The sequence below is a fragment of the Ascaphus truei genome, chromosome 7 (genome assembly GCF_040206685.1).
Source record: "Ascaphus truei isolate aAscTru1 chromosome 7, aAscTru1.hap1, whole genome shotgun sequence".
In the NCBI taxonomy this organism is placed as follows: Eukaryota; Metazoa; Chordata; class Amphibia; order Anura; family Ascaphidae; genus Ascaphus; species Ascaphus truei.
In genome coordinates this window covers 25445466-25461765 of record NC_134489.1, presented here as the reverse complement: position 1 = coordinate 25461765, position 16300 = coordinate 25445466, and the positions used below count along the sequence as shown (strand labels likewise).

General features: G+C 51.8%; 16 non-coding genes across 16 annotated transcripts; all 16 read right to left on the bottom strand.

Moving 5' to 3' along the window:
- Positions 1-329: 329 nt before the first annotated feature.
- Positions 330-520, bottom strand: LOC142500398 (U2 spliceosomal RNA). The gene has a single exon (XR_012802957.1). It is a non-coding gene; the product is annotated as a U2 spliceosomal RNA (small nuclear RNA).
- An 823-nt stretch (positions 521-1343) lies between these two features.
- LOC142500397 (U2 spliceosomal RNA) lies at positions 1344-1534 on the bottom strand. The gene has a single exon (XR_012802956.1). It is a non-coding gene; the product is annotated as a U2 spliceosomal RNA (small nuclear RNA).
- An 823-nt stretch (positions 1535-2357) lies between these two features.
- On the bottom strand, positions 2358-2548 carry LOC142500396 (U2 spliceosomal RNA). Its single transcript, XR_012802955.1, has one exon. It is a non-coding gene; the product is annotated as a U2 spliceosomal RNA (small nuclear RNA).
- An 823-nt stretch (positions 2549-3371) lies between these two features.
- LOC142500395 (U2 spliceosomal RNA) lies at positions 3372-3562 on the bottom strand. Its single transcript, XR_012802954.1, has one exon. It is a non-coding gene; the product is annotated as a U2 spliceosomal RNA (small nuclear RNA).
- Positions 3563-4385: 823 nt separating this feature from the next.
- On the bottom strand, positions 4386-4576 carry LOC142500393 (U2 spliceosomal RNA). The gene has a single exon (XR_012802952.1). It is a non-coding gene; the product is annotated as a U2 spliceosomal RNA (small nuclear RNA).
- An 823-nt stretch (positions 4577-5399) lies between these two features.
- Positions 5400-5590, bottom strand: LOC142500392 (U2 spliceosomal RNA). Its single transcript, XR_012802951.1, has one exon. It is a non-coding gene; the product is annotated as a U2 spliceosomal RNA (small nuclear RNA).
- Positions 5591-6413: 823 nt separating this feature from the next.
- LOC142500391 (U2 spliceosomal RNA) lies at positions 6414-6604 on the bottom strand. Its single transcript, XR_012802950.1, has one exon. It is a non-coding gene; the product is annotated as a U2 spliceosomal RNA (small nuclear RNA).
- An 823-nt stretch (positions 6605-7427) lies between these two features.
- LOC142500390 (U2 spliceosomal RNA) lies at positions 7428-7618 on the bottom strand. Its single transcript, XR_012802949.1, has one exon. It is a non-coding gene; the product is annotated as a U2 spliceosomal RNA (small nuclear RNA).
- Positions 7619-8441: 823 nt separating this feature from the next.
- Positions 8442-8632, bottom strand: LOC142500389 (U2 spliceosomal RNA). The gene has a single exon (XR_012802948.1). It is a non-coding gene; the product is annotated as a U2 spliceosomal RNA (small nuclear RNA).
- An 823-nt stretch (positions 8633-9455) lies between these two features.
- On the bottom strand, positions 9456-9646 carry LOC142500388 (U2 spliceosomal RNA). The gene has a single exon (XR_012802947.1). It is a non-coding gene; the product is annotated as a U2 spliceosomal RNA (small nuclear RNA).
- Positions 9647-10469: 823 nt separating this feature from the next.
- Positions 10470-10660, bottom strand: LOC142500387 (U2 spliceosomal RNA). The gene has a single exon (XR_012802946.1). It is a non-coding gene; the product is annotated as a U2 spliceosomal RNA (small nuclear RNA).
- An 823-nt stretch (positions 10661-11483) lies between these two features.
- On the bottom strand, positions 11484-11674 carry LOC142500386 (U2 spliceosomal RNA). Its single transcript, XR_012802945.1, has one exon. It is a non-coding gene; the product is annotated as a U2 spliceosomal RNA (small nuclear RNA).
- An 823-nt stretch (positions 11675-12497) lies between these two features.
- LOC142500385 (U2 spliceosomal RNA) lies at positions 12498-12688 on the bottom strand. Its single transcript, XR_012802944.1, has one exon. It is a non-coding gene; the product is annotated as a U2 spliceosomal RNA (small nuclear RNA).
- An 823-nt stretch (positions 12689-13511) lies between these two features.
- LOC142500384 (U2 spliceosomal RNA) lies at positions 13512-13702 on the bottom strand. Its single transcript, XR_012802943.1, has one exon. It is a non-coding gene; the product is annotated as a U2 spliceosomal RNA (small nuclear RNA).
- An 823-nt stretch (positions 13703-14525) lies between these two features.
- LOC142500382 (U2 spliceosomal RNA) lies at positions 14526-14716 on the bottom strand. Its single transcript, XR_012802941.1, has one exon. It is a non-coding gene; the product is annotated as a U2 spliceosomal RNA (small nuclear RNA).
- An 823-nt stretch (positions 14717-15539) lies between these two features.
- On the bottom strand, positions 15540-15730 carry LOC142500381 (U2 spliceosomal RNA). Its single transcript, XR_012802940.1, has one exon. It is a non-coding gene; the product is annotated as a U2 spliceosomal RNA (small nuclear RNA).
- Positions 15731-16300: the final 570 nt, after the last annotated feature.

The window sequence follows — 16300 nt, the reverse complement described above, 5'->3', positions numbered from 1 at the left end:
GCTTGCTGCTTGCTGCTGCAGTGTTTGCTATGCAGGCTATTTGGATACAGCTTCAACAGGAGTTTCTTAGGCATCTGCTCGTTCGGACTGAATTAGGCTAGGCAGCAGGCGGCACTCCTGCTCCATGCGAGGAGGAGCTGAAAAGAAAAGAAAGTAAGAAGCCACGCAAAAGAGCAAACAAGACACAGCAAAAAGAAGGAGGCTTTATTTTGTCGTCATTTCATCTTCTTCTTTCTTTGCAAAAGAAAGAGCCAAAAATGCATGTTTGTTTTTTTTCTGTCAGACAGTCATTTGTTTCTATTTTTTGATACAAGCCAAATATCCCCAAAGGGAAGTGCACCGGTCCTGGAGGTACTGCAATACCAGGTCAATGCGTGGAGTGGACAGAGCAAGCTCTTCTTCCATCTCCCTGTTCTAAAAATCCATTTAATATATGGTCCCCAGATAGGGGACGTATCAGATATTAAACTGATAAGAACAGATACTACACTTGATCTTAGCCAAAAGGCCGAGAAGCGATAACCAGAAATGGGCCCCCGCCTGAGCGCCGCCCGACGGCCAGGGGCGCTACGCTTTAGGGAGAAGGGCAGAGGGAGCCGCTGGCTGCCCGCTCGCCTCCTCCCCCAGCAGGCCTGCCTCCAGTCCCTCCGCTCCTCCCGACACAGCCCCGGGGAGTCTATGCAGCAGCGGCGGCGACGACGACGACGGATGCAAAAGCCAAAGACTTTCTATGGAGTAAAGAAAAGCAGCCGCACACACTGCTGGGGGGCCCGCATGGCCAGCAAACAGCCAAAAAGGCACATGCTTCCAGTTCTTTTTCCGGCACCAGGCTTCGTCTGCTTATTTGCATAGGAACCGCCCACTTTTTCTCTGCTAGCCGACTCGTCCGGGCTGCCATGAAACTCAGGCAGCAAGCATGCAAGCAGCCAGTGGCTGGGCTTTTCAGTTCAGGTCATTTCAGCCAGCCAGCCATTGTGACAAGAAGCCAGCAAGTCAAGGCATTTGCTGCTTGCTGCTTGCTGCTTGCTGCTGCAGTGTTTGCTATGCAGGCTATTTGGATACAGCTTCAACAGGAGTTTCTTAGGCATCTGCTCGTTCGGACTGAATTAGGCTAGGCAGCAGGCGGCACTCCTGCTCCATGCGAGGAGGAGCTGAAAAGAAAAGAAAGTAAGAAGCCACGCAAAAGAGCAAACAAGACACAGCAAAAAGAAGGAGGCTTTATTTTGTCGTCATTTCATCTTCTTCTTTCTTTGCAAAAGAAAGAGCCAAAAATGCATGTTTGTTTTTTTTCTGTCAGACAGTCATTTGTTTCTATTTTTTGATACAAGCCAAATATCCCCAAAGGGAAGTGCACCGGTCCTGGAGGTACTGCAATACCAGGTCAATGCGTGGAGTGGACAGAGCAAGCTCTTCTTCCATCTCCCTGTTCTAAAAATCCATTTAATATATGGTCCCCAGATAGGGGACGTATCAGATATTAAACTGATAAGAACAGATACTACACTTGATCTTAGCCAAAAGGCCGAGAAGCGATAACCAGAAATGGGCCCCCGCCTGAGCGCCGCCCGACGGCCAGGGGCGCTACGCTTTAGGGAGAAGGGCAGAGGGAGCCGCTGGCTGCCCGCTCGCCTCCTCCCCCAGCAGGCCTGCCTCCAGTCCCTCCGCTCCTCCCGACACAGCCCCGGGGAGTCTATGCAGCAGCGGCGGCGACGACGACGACGGATGCAAAAGCCAAAGACTTTCTATGGAGTAAAGAAAAGCAGCCGCACACACTGCTGGGGGGCCCGCATGGCCAGCAAACAGCCAAAAAGGCACATGCTTCCAGTTCTTTTTCCGGCACCAGGCTTCGTCTGCTTATTTGCATAGGAACCGCCCACTTTTTCTCTGCTAGCCGACTCGTCCGGGCTGCCATGAAACTCAGGCAGCAAGCATGCAAGCAGCCAGTGGCTGGGCTTTTCAGTTCAGGTCATTTCAGCCAGCCAGCCATTGTGACAAGAAGCCAGCAAGTCAAGGCATTTGCTGCTTGCTGCTTGCTGCTTGCTGCTGCAGTGTTTGCTATGCAGGCTATTTGGATACAGCTTCAACAGGAGTTTCTTAGGCATCTGCTCGTTCGGACTGAATTAGGCTAGGCAGCAGGCGGCACTCCTGCTCCATGCGAGGAGGAGCTGAAAAGAAAAGAAAGTAAGAAGCCACGCAAAAGAGCAAACAAGACACAGCAAAAAGAAGGAGGCTTTATTTTGTCGTCATTTCATCTTCTTCTTTCTTTGCAAAAGAAAGAGCCAAAAATGCATGTTTGTTTTTTTTCTGTCAGACAGTCATTTGTTTCTATTTTTTGATACAAGCCAAATATCCCCAAAGGGAAGTGCACCGGTCCTGGAGGTACTGCAATACCAGGTCAATGCGTGGAGTGGACAGAGCAAGCTCTTCTTCCATCTCCCTGTTCTAAAAATCCATTTAATATATGGTCCCCAGATAGGGGACGTATCAGATATTAAACTGATAAGAACAGATACTACACTTGATCTTAGCCAAAAGGCCGAGAAGCGATAACCAGAAATGGGCCCCCGCCTGAGCGCCGCCCGACGGCCAGGGGCGCTACGCTTTAGGGAGAAGGGCAGAGGGAGCCGCTGGCTGCCCGCTCGCCTCCTCCCCCAGCAGGCCTGCCTCCAGTCCCTCCGCTCCTCCCGACACAGCCCCGGGGAGTCTATGCAGCAGCGGCGGCGACGACGACGACGGATGCAAAAGCCAAAGACTTTCTATGGAGTAAAGAAAAGCAGCCGCACACACTGCTGGGGGGCCCGCATGGCCAGCAAACAGCCAAAAAGGCACATGCTTCCAGTTCTTTTTCCGGCACCAGGCTTCGTCTGCTTATTTGCATAGGAACCGCCCACTTTTTCTCTGCTAGCCGACTCGTCCGGGCTGCCATGAAACTCAGGCAGCAAGCATGCAAGCAGCCAGTGGCTGGGCTTTTCAGTTCAGGTCATTTCAGCCAGCCAGCCATTGTGACAAGAAGCCAGCAAGTCAAGGCATTTGCTGCTTGCTGCTTGCTGCTTGCTGCTGCAGTGTTTGCTATGCAGGCTATTTGGATACAGCTTCAACAGGAGTTTCTTAGGCATCTGCTCGTTCGGACTGAATTAGGCTAGGCAGCAGGCGGCACTCCTGCTCCATGCGAGGAGGAGCTGAAAAGAAAAGAAAGTAAGAAGCCACGCAAAAGAGCAAACAAGACACAGCAAAAAGAAGGAGGCTTTATTTTGTCGTCATTTCATCTTCTTCTTTCTTTGCAAAAGAAAGAGCCAAAAATGCATGTTTGTTTTTTTTCTGTCAGACAGTCATTTGTTTCTATTTTTTGATACAAGCCAAATATCCCCAAAGGGAAGTGCACCGGTCCTGGAGGTACTGCAATACCAGGTCAATGCGTGGAGTGGACAGAGCAAGCTCTTCTTCCATCTCCCTGTTCTAAAAATCCATTTAATATATGGTCCCCAGATAGGGGACGTATCAGATATTAAACTGATAAGAACAGATACTACACTTGATCTTAGCCAAAAGGCCGAGAAGCGATAACCAGAAATGGGCCCCCGCCTGAGCGCCGCCCGACGGCCAGGGGCGCTACGCTTTAGGGAGAAGGGCAGAGGGAGCCGCTGGCTGCCCGCTCGCCTCCTCCCCCAGCAGGCCTGCCTCCAGTCCCTCCGCTCCTCCCGACACAGCCCCGGGGAGTCTATGCAGCAGCGGCGGCGACGACGACGACGGATGCAAAAGCCAAAGACTTTCTATGGAGTAAAGAAAAGCAGCCGCACACACTGCTGGGGGGCCCGCATGGCCAGCAAACAGCCAAAAAGGCACATGCTTCCAGTTCTTTTTCCGGCACCAGGCTTCGTCTGCTTATTTGCATAGGAACCGCCCACTTTTTCTCTGCTAGCCGACTCGTCCGGGCTGCCATGAAACTCAGGCAGCAAGCATGCAAGCAGCCAGTGGCTGGGCTTTTCAGTTCAGGTCATTTCAGCCAGCCAGCCATTGTGACAAGAAGCCAGCAAGTCAAGGCATTTGCTGCTTGCTGCTTGCTGCTTGCTGCTGCAGTGTTTGCTATGCAGGCTATTTGGATACAGCTTCAACAGGAGTTTCTTAGGCATCTGCTCGTTCGGACTGAATTAGGCTAGGCAGCAGGCGGCACTCCTGCTCCATGCGAGGAGGAGCTGAAAAGAAAAGAAAGTAAGAAGCCACGCAAAAGAGCAAACAAGACACAGCAAAAAGAAGGAGGCTTTATTTTGTCGTCATTTCATCTTCTTCTTTCTTTGCAAAAGAAAGAGCCAAAAATGCATGTTTGTTTTTTTTCTGTCAGACAGTCATTTGTTTCTATTTTTTGATACAAGCCAAATATCCCCAAAGGGAAGTGCACCGGTCCTGGAGGTACTGCAATACCAGGTCAATGCGTGGAGTGGACAGAGCAAGCTCTTCTTCCATCTCCCTGTTCTAAAAATCCATTTAATATATGGTCCCCAGATAGGGGACGTATCAGATATTAAACTGATAAGAACAGATACTACACTTGATCTTAGCCAAAAGGCCGAGAAGCGATAACCAGAAATGGGCCCCCGCCTGAGCGCCGCCCGACGGCCAGGGGCGCTACGCTTTAGGGAGAAGGGCAGAGGGAGCCGCTGGCTGCCCGCTCGCCTCCTCCCCCAGCAGGCCTGCCTCCAGTCCCTCCGCTCCTCCCGACACAGCCCCGGGGAGTCTATGCAGCAGCGGCGGCGACGACGACGACGGATGCAAAAGCCAAAGACTTTCTATGGAGTAAAGAAAAGCAGCCGCACACACTGCTGGGGGGCCCGCATGGCCAGCAAACAGCCAAAAAGGCACATGCTTCCAGTTCTTTTTCCGGCACCAGGCTTCGTCTGCTTATTTGCATAGGAACCGCCCACTTTTTCTCTGCTAGCCGACTCGTCCGGGCTGCCATGAAACTCAGGCAGCAAGCATGCAAGCAGCCAGTGGCTGGGCTTTTCAGTTCAGGTCATTTCAGCCAGCCAGCCATTGTGACAAGAAGCCAGCAAGTCAAGGCATTTGCTGCTTGCTGCTTGCTGCTTGCTGCTGCAGTGTTTGCTATGCAGGCTATTTGGATACAGCTTCAACAGGAGTTTCTTAGGCATCTGCTCGTTCGGACTGAATTAGGCTAGGCAGCAGGCGGCACTCCTGCTCCATGCGAGGAGGAGCTGAAAAGAAAAGAAAGTAAGAAGCCACGCAAAAGAGCAAACAAGACACAGCAAAAAGAAGGAGGCTTTATTTTGTCGTCATTTCATCTTCTTCTTTCTTTGCAAAAGAAAGAGCCAAAAATGCATGTTTGTTTTTTTTCTGTCAGACAGTCATTTGTTTCTATTTTTTGATACAAGCCAAATATCCCCAAAGGGAAGTGCACCGGTCCTGGAGGTACTGCAATACCAGGTCAATGCGTGGAGTGGACAGAGCAAGCTCTTCTTCCATCTCCCTGTTCTAAAAATCCATTTAATATATGGTCCCCAGATAGGGGACGTATCAGATATTAAACTGATAAGAACAGATACTACACTTGATCTTAGCCAAAAGGCCGAGAAGCGATAACCAGAAATGGGCCCCCGCCTGAGCGCCGCCCGACGGCCAGGGGCGCTACGCTTTAGGGAGAAGGGCAGAGGGAGCCGCTGGCTGCCCGCTCGCCTCCTCCCCCAGCAGGCCTGCCTCCAGTCCCTCCGCTCCTCCCGACACAGCCCCGGGGAGTCTATGCAGCAGCGGCGGCGACGACGACGACGGATGCAAAAGCCAAAGACTTTCTATGGAGTAAAGAAAAGCAGCCGCACACACTGCTGGGGGGCCCGCATGGCCAGCAAACAGCCAAAAAGGCACATGCTTCCAGTTCTTTTTCCGGCACCAGGCTTCGTCTGCTTATTTGCATAGGAACCGCCCACTTTTTCTCTGCTAGCCGACTCGTCCGGGCTGCCATGAAACTCAGGCAGCAAGCATGCAAGCAGCCAGTGGCTGGGCTTTTCAGTTCAGGTCATTTCAGCCAGCCAGCCATTGTGACAAGAAGCCAGCAAGTCAAGGCATTTGCTGCTTGCTGCTTGCTGCTTGCTGCTGCAGTGTTTGCTATGCAGGCTATTTGGATACAGCTTCAACAGGAGTTTCTTAGGCATCTGCTCGTTCGGACTGAATTAGGCTAGGCAGCAGGCGGCACTCCTGCTCCATGCGAGGAGGAGCTGAAAAGAAAAGAAAGTAAGAAGCCACGCAAAAGAGCAAACAAGACACAGCAAAAAGAAGGAGGCTTTATTTTGTCGTCATTTCATCTTCTTCTTTCTTTGCAAAAGAAAGAGCCAAAAATGCATGTTTGTTTTTTTTCTGTCAGACAGTCATTTGTTTCTATTTTTTGATACAAGCCAAATATCCCCAAAGGGAAGTGCACCGGTCCTGGAGGTACTGCAATACCAGGTCAATGCGTGGAGTGGACAGAGCAAGCTCTTCTTCCATCTCCCTGTTCTAAAAATCCATTTAATATATGGTCCCCAGATAGGGGACGTATCAGATATTAAACTGATAAGAACAGATACTACACTTGATCTTAGCCAAAAGGCCGAGAAGCGATAACCAGAAATGGGCCCCCGCCTGAGCGCCGCCCGACGGCCAGGGGCGCTACGCTTTAGGGAGAAGGGCAGAGGGAGCCGCTGGCTGCCCGCTCGCCTCCTCCCCCAGCAGGCCTGCCTCCAGTCCCTCCGCTCCTCCCGACACAGCCCCGGGGAGTCTATGCAGCAGCGGCGGCGACGACGACGACGGATGCAAAAGCCAAAGACTTTCTATGGAGTAAAGAAAAGCAGCCGCACACACTGCTGGGGGGCCCGCATGGCCAGCAAACAGCCAAAAAGGCACATGCTTCCAGTTCTTTTTCCGGCACCAGGCTTCGTCTGCTTATTTGCATAGGAACCGCCCACTTTTTCTCTGCTAGCCGACTCGTCCGGGCTGCCATGAAACTCAGGCAGCAAGCATGCAAGCAGCCAGTGGCTGGGCTTTTCAGTTCAGGTCATTTCAGCCAGCCAGCCATTGTGACAAGAAGCCAGCAAGTCAAGGCATTTGCTGCTTGCTGCTTGCTGCTTGCTGCTGCAGTGTTTGCTATGCAGGCTATTTGGATACAGCTTCAACAGGAGTTTCTTAGGCATCTGCTCGTTCGGACTGAATTAGGCTAGGCAGCAGGCGGCACTCCTGCTCCATGCGAGGAGGAGCTGAAAAGAAAAGAAAGTAAGAAGCCACGCAAAAGAGCAAACAAGACACAGCAAAAAGAAGGAGGCTTTATTTTGTCGTCATTTCATCTTCTTCTTTCTTTGCAAAAGAAAGAGCCAAAAATGCATGTTTGTTTTTTTTCTGTCAGACAGTCATTTGTTTCTATTTTTTGATACAAGCCAAATATCCCCAAAGGGAAGTGCACCGGTCCTGGAGGTACTGCAATACCAGGTCAATGCGTGGAGTGGACAGAGCAAGCTCTTCTTCCATCTCCCTGTTCTAAAAATCCATTTAATATATGGTCCCCAGATAGGGGACGTATCAGATATTAAACTGATAAGAACAGATACTACACTTGATCTTAGCCAAAAGGCCGAGAAGCGATAACCAGAAATGGGCCCCCGCCTGAGCGCCGCCCGACGGCCAGGGGCGCTACGCTTTAGGGAGAAGGGCAGAGGGAGCCGCTGGCTGCCCGCTCGCCTCCTCCCCCAGCAGGCCTGCCTCCAGTCCCTCCGCTCCTCCCGACACAGCCCCGGGGAGTCTATGCAGCAGCGGCGGCGACGACGACGACGGATGCAAAAGCCAAAGACTTTCTATGGAGTAAAGAAAAGCAGCCGCACACACTGCTGGGGGGCCCGCATGGCCAGCAAACAGCCAAAAAGGCACATGCTTCCAGTTCTTTTTCCGGCACCAGGCTTCGTCTGCTTATTTGCATAGGAACCGCCCACTTTTTCTCTGCTAGCCGACTCGTCCGGGCTGCCATGAAACTCAGGCAGCAAGCATGCAAGCAGCCAGTGGCTGGGCTTTTCAGTTCAGGTCATTTCAGCCAGCCAGCCATTGTGACAAGAAGCCAGCAAGTCAAGGCATTTGCTGCTTGCTGCTTGCTGCTTGCTGCTGCAGTGTTTGCTATGCAGGCTATTTGGATACAGCTTCAACAGGAGTTTCTTAGGCATCTGCTCGTTCGGACTGAATTAGGCTAGGCAGCAGGCGGCACTCCTGCTCCATGCGAGGAGGAGCTGAAAAGAAAAGAAAGTAAGAAGCCACGCAAAAGAGCAAACAAGACACAGCAAAAAGAAGGAGGCTTTATTTTGTCGTCATTTCATCTTCTTCTTTCTTTGCAAAAGAAAGAGCCAAAAATGCATGTTTGTTTTTTTTCTGTCAGACAGTCATTTGTTTCTATTTTTTGATACAAGCCAAATATCCCCAAAGGGAAGTGCACCGGTCCTGGAGGTACTGCAATACCAGGTCAATGCGTGGAGTGGACAGAGCAAGCTCTTCTTCCATCTCCCTGTTCTAAAAATCCATTTAATATATGGTCCCCAGATAGGGGACGTATCAGATATTAAACTGATAAGAACAGATACTACACTTGATCTTAGCCAAAAGGCCGAGAAGCGATAACCAGAAATGGGCCCCCGCCTGAGCGCCGCCCGACGGCCAGGGGCGCTACGCTTTAGGGAGAAGGGCAGAGGGAGCCGCTGGCTGCCCGCTCGCCTCCTCCCCCAGCAGGCCTGCCTCCAGTCCCTCCGCTCCTCCCGACACAGCCCCGGGGAGTCTATGCAGCAGCGGCGGCGACGACGACGACGGATGCAAAAGCCAAAGACTTTCTATGGAGTAAAGAAAAGCAGCCGCACACACTGCTGGGGGGCCCGCATGGCCAGCAAACAGCCAAAAAGGCACATGCTTCCAGTTCTTTTTCCGGCACCAGGCTTCGTCTGCTTATTTGCATAGGAACCGCCCACTTTTTCTCTGCTAGCCGACTCGTCCGGGCTGCCATGAAACTCAGGCAGCAAGCATGCAAGCAGCCAGTGGCTGGGCTTTTCAGTTCAGGTCATTTCAGCCAGCCAGCCATTGTGACAAGAAGCCAGCAAGTCAAGGCATTTGCTGCTTGCTGCTTGCTGCTTGCTGCTGCAGTGTTTGCTATGCAGGCTATTTGGATACAGCTTCAACAGGAGTTTCTTAGGCATCTGCTCGTTCGGACTGAATTAGGCTAGGCAGCAGGCGGCACTCCTGCTCCATGCGAGGAGGAGCTGAAAAGAAAAGAAAGTAAGAAGCCACGCAAAAGAGCAAACAAGACACAGCAAAAAGAAGGAGGCTTTATTTTGTCGTCATTTCATCTTCTTCTTTCTTTGCAAAAGAAAGAGCCAAAAATGCATGTTTGTTTTTTTTCTGTCAGACAGTCATTTGTTTCTATTTTTTGATACAAGCCAAATATCCCCAAAGGGAAGTGCACCGGTCCTGGAGGTACTGCAATACCAGGTCAATGCGTGGAGTGGACAGAGCAAGCTCTTCTTCCATCTCCCTGTTCTAAAAATCCATTTAATATATGGTCCCCAGATAGGGGACGTATCAGATATTAAACTGATAAGAACAGATACTACACTTGATCTTAGCCAAAAGGCCGAGAAGCGATAACCAGAAATGGGCCCCCGCCTGAGCGCCGCCCGACGGCCAGGGGCGCTACGCTTTAGGGAGAAGGGCAGAGGGAGCCGCTGGCTGCCCGCTCGCCTCCTCCCCCAGCAGGCCTGCCTCCAGTCCCTCCGCTCCTCCCGACACAGCCCCGGGGAGTCTATGCAGCAGCGGCGGCGACGACGACGACGGATGCAAAAGCCAAAGACTTTCTATGGAGTAAAGAAAAGCAGCCGCACACACTGCTGGGGGGCCCGCATGGCCAGCAAACAGCCAAAAAGGCACATGCTTCCAGTTCTTTTTCCGGCACCAGGCTTCGTCTGCTTATTTGCATAGGAACCGCCCACTTTTTCTCTGCTAGCCGACTCGTCCGGGCTGCCATGAAACTCAGGCAGCAAGCATGCAAGCAGCCAGTGGCTGGGCTTTTCAGTTCAGGTCATTTCAGCCAGCCAGCCATTGTGACAAGAAGCCAGCAAGTCAAGGCATTTGCTGCTTGCTGCTTGCTGCTTGCTGCTGCAGTGTTTGCTATGCAGGCTATTTGGATACAGCTTCAACAGGAGTTTCTTAGGCATCTGCTCGTTCGGACTGAATTAGGCTAGGCAGCAGGCGGCACTCCTGCTCCATGCGAGGAGGAGCTGAAAAGAAAAGAAAGTAAGAAGCCACGCAAAAGAGCAAACAAGACACAGCAAAAAGAAGGAGGCTTTATTTTGTCGTCATTTCATCTTCTTCTTTCTTTGCAAAAGAAAGAGCCAAAAATGCATGTTTGTTTTTTTTCTGTCAGACAGTCATTTGTTTCTATTTTTTGATACAAGCCAAATATCCCCAAAGGGAAGTGCACCGGTCCTGGAGGTACTGCAATACCAGGTCAATGCGTGGAGTGGACAGAGCAAGCTCTTCTTCCATCTCCCTGTTCTAAAAATCCATTTAATATATGGTCCCCAGATAGGGGACGTATCAGATATTAAACTGATAAGAACAGATACTACACTTGATCTTAGCCAAAAGGCCGAGAAGCGATAACCAGAAATGGGCCCCCGCCTGAGCGCCGCCCGACGGCCAGGGGCGCTACGCTTTAGGGAGAAGGGCAGAGGGAGCCGCTGGCTGCCCGCTCGCCTCCTCCCCCAGCAGGCCTGCCTCCAGTCCCTCCGCTCCTCCCGACACAGCCCCGGGGAGTCTATGCAGCAGCGGCGGCGACGACGACGACGGATGCAAAAGCCAAAGACTTTCTATGGAGTAAAGAAAAGCAGCCGCACACACTGCTGGGGGGCCCGCATGGCCAGCAAACAGCCAAAAAGGCACATGCTTCCAGTTCTTTTTCCGGCACCAGGCTTCGTCTGCTTATTTGCATAGGAACCGCCCACTTTTTCTCTGCTAGCCGACTCGTCCGGGCTGCCATGAAACTCAGGCAGCAAGCATGCAAGCAGCCAGTGGCTGGGCTTTTCAGTTCAGGTCATTTCAGCCAGCCAGCCATTGTGACAAGAAGCCAGCAAGTCAAGGCATTTGCTGCTTGCTGCTTGCTGCTTGCTGCTGCAGTGTTTGCTATGCAGGCTATTTGGATACAGCTTCAACAGGAGTTTCTTAGGCATCTGCTCGTTCGGACTGAATTAGGCTAGGCAGCAGGCGGCACTCCTGCTCCATGCGAGGAGGAGCTGAAAAGAAAAGAAAGTAAGAAGCCACGCAAAAGAGCAAACAAGACACAGCAAAAAGAAGGAGGCTTTATTTTGTCGTCATTTCATCTTCTTCTTTCTTTGCAAAAGAAAGAGCCAAAAATGCATGTTTGTTTTTTTTCTGTCAGACAGTCATTTGTTTCTATTTTTTGATACAAGCCAAATATCCCCAAAGGGAAGTGCACCGGTCCTGGAGGTACTGCAATACCAGGTCAATGCGTGGAGTGGACAGAGCAAGCTCTTCTTCCATCTCCCTGTTCTAAAAATCCATTTAATATATGGTCCCCAGATAGGGGACGTATCAGATATTAAACTGATAAGAACAGATACTACACTTGATCTTAGCCAAAAGGCCGAGAAGCGATAACCAGAAATGGGCCCCCGCCTGAGCGCCGCCCGACGGCCAGGGGCGCTACGCTTTAGGGAGAAGGGCAGAGGGAGCCGCTGGCTGCCCGCTCGCCTCCTCCCCCAGCAGGCCTGCCTCCAGTCCCTCCGCTCCTCCCGACACAGCCCCGGGGAGTCTATGCAGCAGCGGCGGCGACGACGACGACGGATGCAAAAGCCAAAGACTTTCTATGGAGTAAAGAAAAGCAGCCGCACACACTGCTGGGGGGCCCGCATGGCCAGCAAACAGCCAAAAAGGCACATGCTTCCAGTTCTTTTTCCGGCACCAGGCTTCGTCTGCTTATTTGCATAGGAACCGCCCACTTTTTCTCTGCTAGCCGACTCGTCCGGGCTGCCATGAAACTCAGGCAGCAAGCATGCAAGCAGCCAGTGGCTGGGCTTTTCAGTTCAGGTCATTTCAGCCAGCCAGCCATTGTGACAAGAAGCCAGCAAGTCAAGGCATTTGCTGCTTGCTGCTTGCTGCTTGCTGCTGCAGTGTTTGCTATGCAGGCTATTTGGATACAGCTTCAACAGGAGTTTCTTAGGCATCTGCTCGTTCGGACTGAATTAGGCTAGGCAGCAGGCGGCACTCCTGCTCCATGCGAGGAGGAGCTGAAAAGAAAAGAAAGTAAGAAGCCACGCAAAAGAGCAAACAAGACACAGCAAAAAGAAGGAGGCTTTATTTTGTCGTCATTTCATCTTCTTCTTTCTTTGCAAAAGAAAGAGCCAAAAATGCATGTTTGTTTTTTTTCTGTCAGACAGTCATTTGTTTCTATTTTTTGATACAAGCCAAATATCCCCAAAGGGAAGTGCACCGGTCCTGGAGGTACTGCAATACCAGGTCAATGCGTGGAGTGGACAGAGCAAGCTCTTCTTCCATCTCCCTGTTCTAAAAATCCATTTAATATATGGTCCCCAGATAGGGGACGTATCAGATATTAAACTGATAAGAACAGATACTACACTTGATCTTAGCCAAAAGGCCGAGAAGCGATAACCAGAAATGGGCCCCCGCCTGAGCGCCGCCCGACGGCCAGGGGCGCTACGCTTTAGGGAGAAGGGCAGAGGGAGCCGCTGGCTGCCCGCTCGCCTCCTCCCCCAGCAGGCCTGCCTCCAGTCCCTCCGCTCCTCCCGACACAGCCCCGGGGAGTCTATGCAGCAGCGGCGGCGACGACGACGACGGATGCAAAAGCCAAAGACTTTCTATGGAGTAAAGAAAAGCAGCCGCACACACTGCTGGGGGGCCCGCATGGCCAGCAAACAGCCAAAAAGGCACATGCTTCCAGTTCTTTTTCCGGCACCAGGCTTCGTCTGCTTATTTGCATAGGAACCGCCCACTTTTTCTCTGCTAGCCGACTCGTCCGGGCTGCCATGAAACTCAGGCAGCAAGCATGCAAGCAGCCAGTGGCTGGGCTTTTCAGTTCAGGTCATTTCAGCCAGCCAGCCATTGTGACAAGAAGCCAGCAAGTCAAGGCATTTGCTGCTTGCTGCTTGCTGCTTGCTGCTGCAGTGTTTGCTATGCAGGCTATTTGGATACAGCTTCAACAGGAGTTTCTTAGGCATCTGCTCGTTCGGACTGAATTAGGCTAGGCAGCAGGCGGCACTCCTGCTCCATGCGAGGAGGAGCTGAAAAGAAAAGAAAGTAAGAAGCCACGCAAAAGAGCAAACAAGACACAGCAAAAAGAAGGAGGCTTTATTTTGTCGTCATTTCATCTTCTTCTTTCTTTGCAAAAGAAAGAGCCAAAAATGCATGTTTGTTTTTTTTCTGTCAGACAGTCATTTGTTTCTATTTTTTGATACAAGCCAAATATCCCCAAAGGGAAGTGCACCGGTCCTGGAGGTACTGCAATACCAGGTCAATGCGTGGAGTGGACAGAGCAAGCTCTTCTTCCATCTCCCTGTTCTAAAAATCCATTTAATATATGGTCCCCAGATAGGGGACGTATCAGATATTAAACTGATAAGAACAGATACTACACTTGATCTTAGCCAAAAGGCCGAGAAGCGATAACCAGAAATGGGCCCCCGCCTGAGCGCCGCCCGACGGCCAGGGGCGCTACGCTTTAGGGAGAAGGGCAGAGGGAGCCGCTGGCTGCCCGCTCGCCTCCTCCCCCAGCAGGCCTGCCTCCAGTCCCTCCGCTCCTCCCGACACAGCCCCGGGGAGTCTATGCAGCAGCGGCGGCGACGACGACGACGGATGCAAAAGCCAAAGACTTTCTATGGAGTAAAGAAAAGCAGCCGCACACACTGCTGGGGGGCCCGCATGGCCAGCAAACAGCCAAAAAGGCACATGCTTCCAGTTCTTTTTCCGGCACCAGGCTTCGTCTGCTTATTTGCATAGGAACCGCCCACTTTTTCTCTGCTAGCCGACTCGTCCGGGCTGCCATGAAACTCAGGCAGCAAGCATGCAAGCAGCCAGTGGCTGGGCTTTTCAGTTCAGGTCATTTCAGCCAGCCAGCCATTGTGACAAGAAGCCAGCAAGTCAAGGCATTTGCTGCTTGCTGCTTGCTGCTTGCTGCTGCAGTGTTTGCTATGCAGGCTATTTGGATACAGCTTCAACAGGAGTTTCTTAGGCATCTGCTCGTTCGGACTGAATTAGGCTAGGCAGCAGGCGGCACTCCTGCTCCATGCGAGGAGGAGCTGAAAAGAAAAGAAAGTAAGAAGCCACGCAAAAGAGCAAACAAGACACAGCAAAAAGAAGGAGGCTTTATTTTGTCGTCATTTCATCTTCTTCTTTCTTTGCAAAAGAAAGAGCCAAAAATGCATGTTTGTTTTTTTTCTGTCAGACAGTCATTTGTTTCTATTTTTTGATACAAGCCAAATATCCCCAAAGGGAAGTGCACCGGTCCTGGAGGTACTGCAATACCAGGTCAATGCGTGGAGTGGACAGAGCAAGCTCTTCTTCCATCTCCCTGTTCTAAAAATCCATTTAATATATGGTCCCCAGATAGGGGACGTATCAGATATTAAACTGATAAGAACAGATACTACACTTGATCTTAGCCAAAAGGCCGAGAAGCGATAACCAGAAATGGGCCCCCGCCTGAGCGCCGCCCGACGGCCAGGGGCGCTACGCTTTAGGGAGAAGGGCAGAGGGAGCCGCTGGCTGCCCGCTCGCCTCCTCCCCCAGCAGGCCTGCCTCCAGTCCCTCCGCTCCTCCCGACACAGCCCCGGGGAGTCTATGCAGCAGCGGCGGCGACGACGACGACGGATGCAAAAGCCAAAGACTTTCTATGGAGTAAAGAAAAGCAGCCGCACACACTGCTGGGGGGCCCGCATGGCCAGCAAACAGCCAAAAAGGCACATGCTTCCAGTTCTTTTTCCGGCACCAGGCTTCGTCTGCTTATTTGCATAGGAACCGCCCACTTTTTCTCTGCTAGCCGACTCGTCCGGGCTGCCATGAAACTCAGGCAGCAAGCATGCAAGCAGCCAGTGGCTGGGCTTTTCAGTTCAGGTCATTTCAGCCAGCCAGCCATTGTGACAAGAAGCCAGCAAGTCAAGGCATTTGCTGCTTGCTGCTTGCTGCTTGCTGCTGCAGTGTTTGCTATGCAGGCTATTTGGATACAGCTTCAACAGGAGTTTCTTAGGCATCTGCTCGTTCGGACTGAATTAGGCTAGGCAGCAGGCGGCACTCCTGCTCCATGCGAGGAGGAGCTGAAAAGAAAAGAAAGTAAGAAGCCACGCAAAAGAGCAAACAAGACACAGCAAAAAGAAGGAGGCTTTATTTTGTCGTCATTTCATCTTCTTCTTTCTTTGCAAAAGAAAGAGCCAAAAATGCATGTTTGTTTTTTTTCTGTCAGACAGTCATTTGTTTCTATTTTTTGATACAAGCCAAATATCCCCAAAGGGAAGTGCACCGGTCCTGGAGGTACTGCAATACCAGGTCAATGCGTGGAGTGGACAGAGCAAGCTCTTCTTCCATCTCCCTGTTCTAAAAATCCATTTAATATATGGTCCCCAGATAGGGGACGTATCAGATATTAAACTGATAAGAACAGATACTACACTTGATCTTAGCCAAAAGGCCGAGAAGCGATAACCAGAAATGGGCCCCCGCCTGAGCGCCGCCCGACGGCCAGGGGCGCTACGCTTTAGGGAGAAGGGCAGAGGGAGCCGCTGGCTGCCCGCTCGCCTCCTCCCCCAGCAGGCCTGCCTCCAGTCCCTCCGCTCCTCCCGACACAGCCCCGGGGAGTCTATGCAGCAGCGGCGGCGACGACGACGACGGATGCAAAAGCCAAAGACTTTCTATGGAGTAAAGAAAAGCAGCCGCACACACTGCTGGGGGGCCCGCATGGCCAGCAAACAGCCAAAAAGGCACATGCTTCCAGTTCTTTTTCCGGCACCAGGCTTCGTCTGCTTATTTGCATAGGAACCGCCCACTTTTTCTCTGCTAGCCGACTCGTCCGGGCTGCCATGAAACTCAGGCAGCAAGCATGCAAGCAGCCAGTGGCTGGGCTTTTCAGTTCAGGTCATTTCAGCCAGCCAGCCATTGTGACAAGAAGCCAGCAAGTCAAGGCATTTGCTGCTTGCTGCTTGCTGCTTGCTGCTGCAGTGTTTGCTATGCAGGCTATTTGGATACAGCTTCAACAGGAGTTTCTTAGGCATCT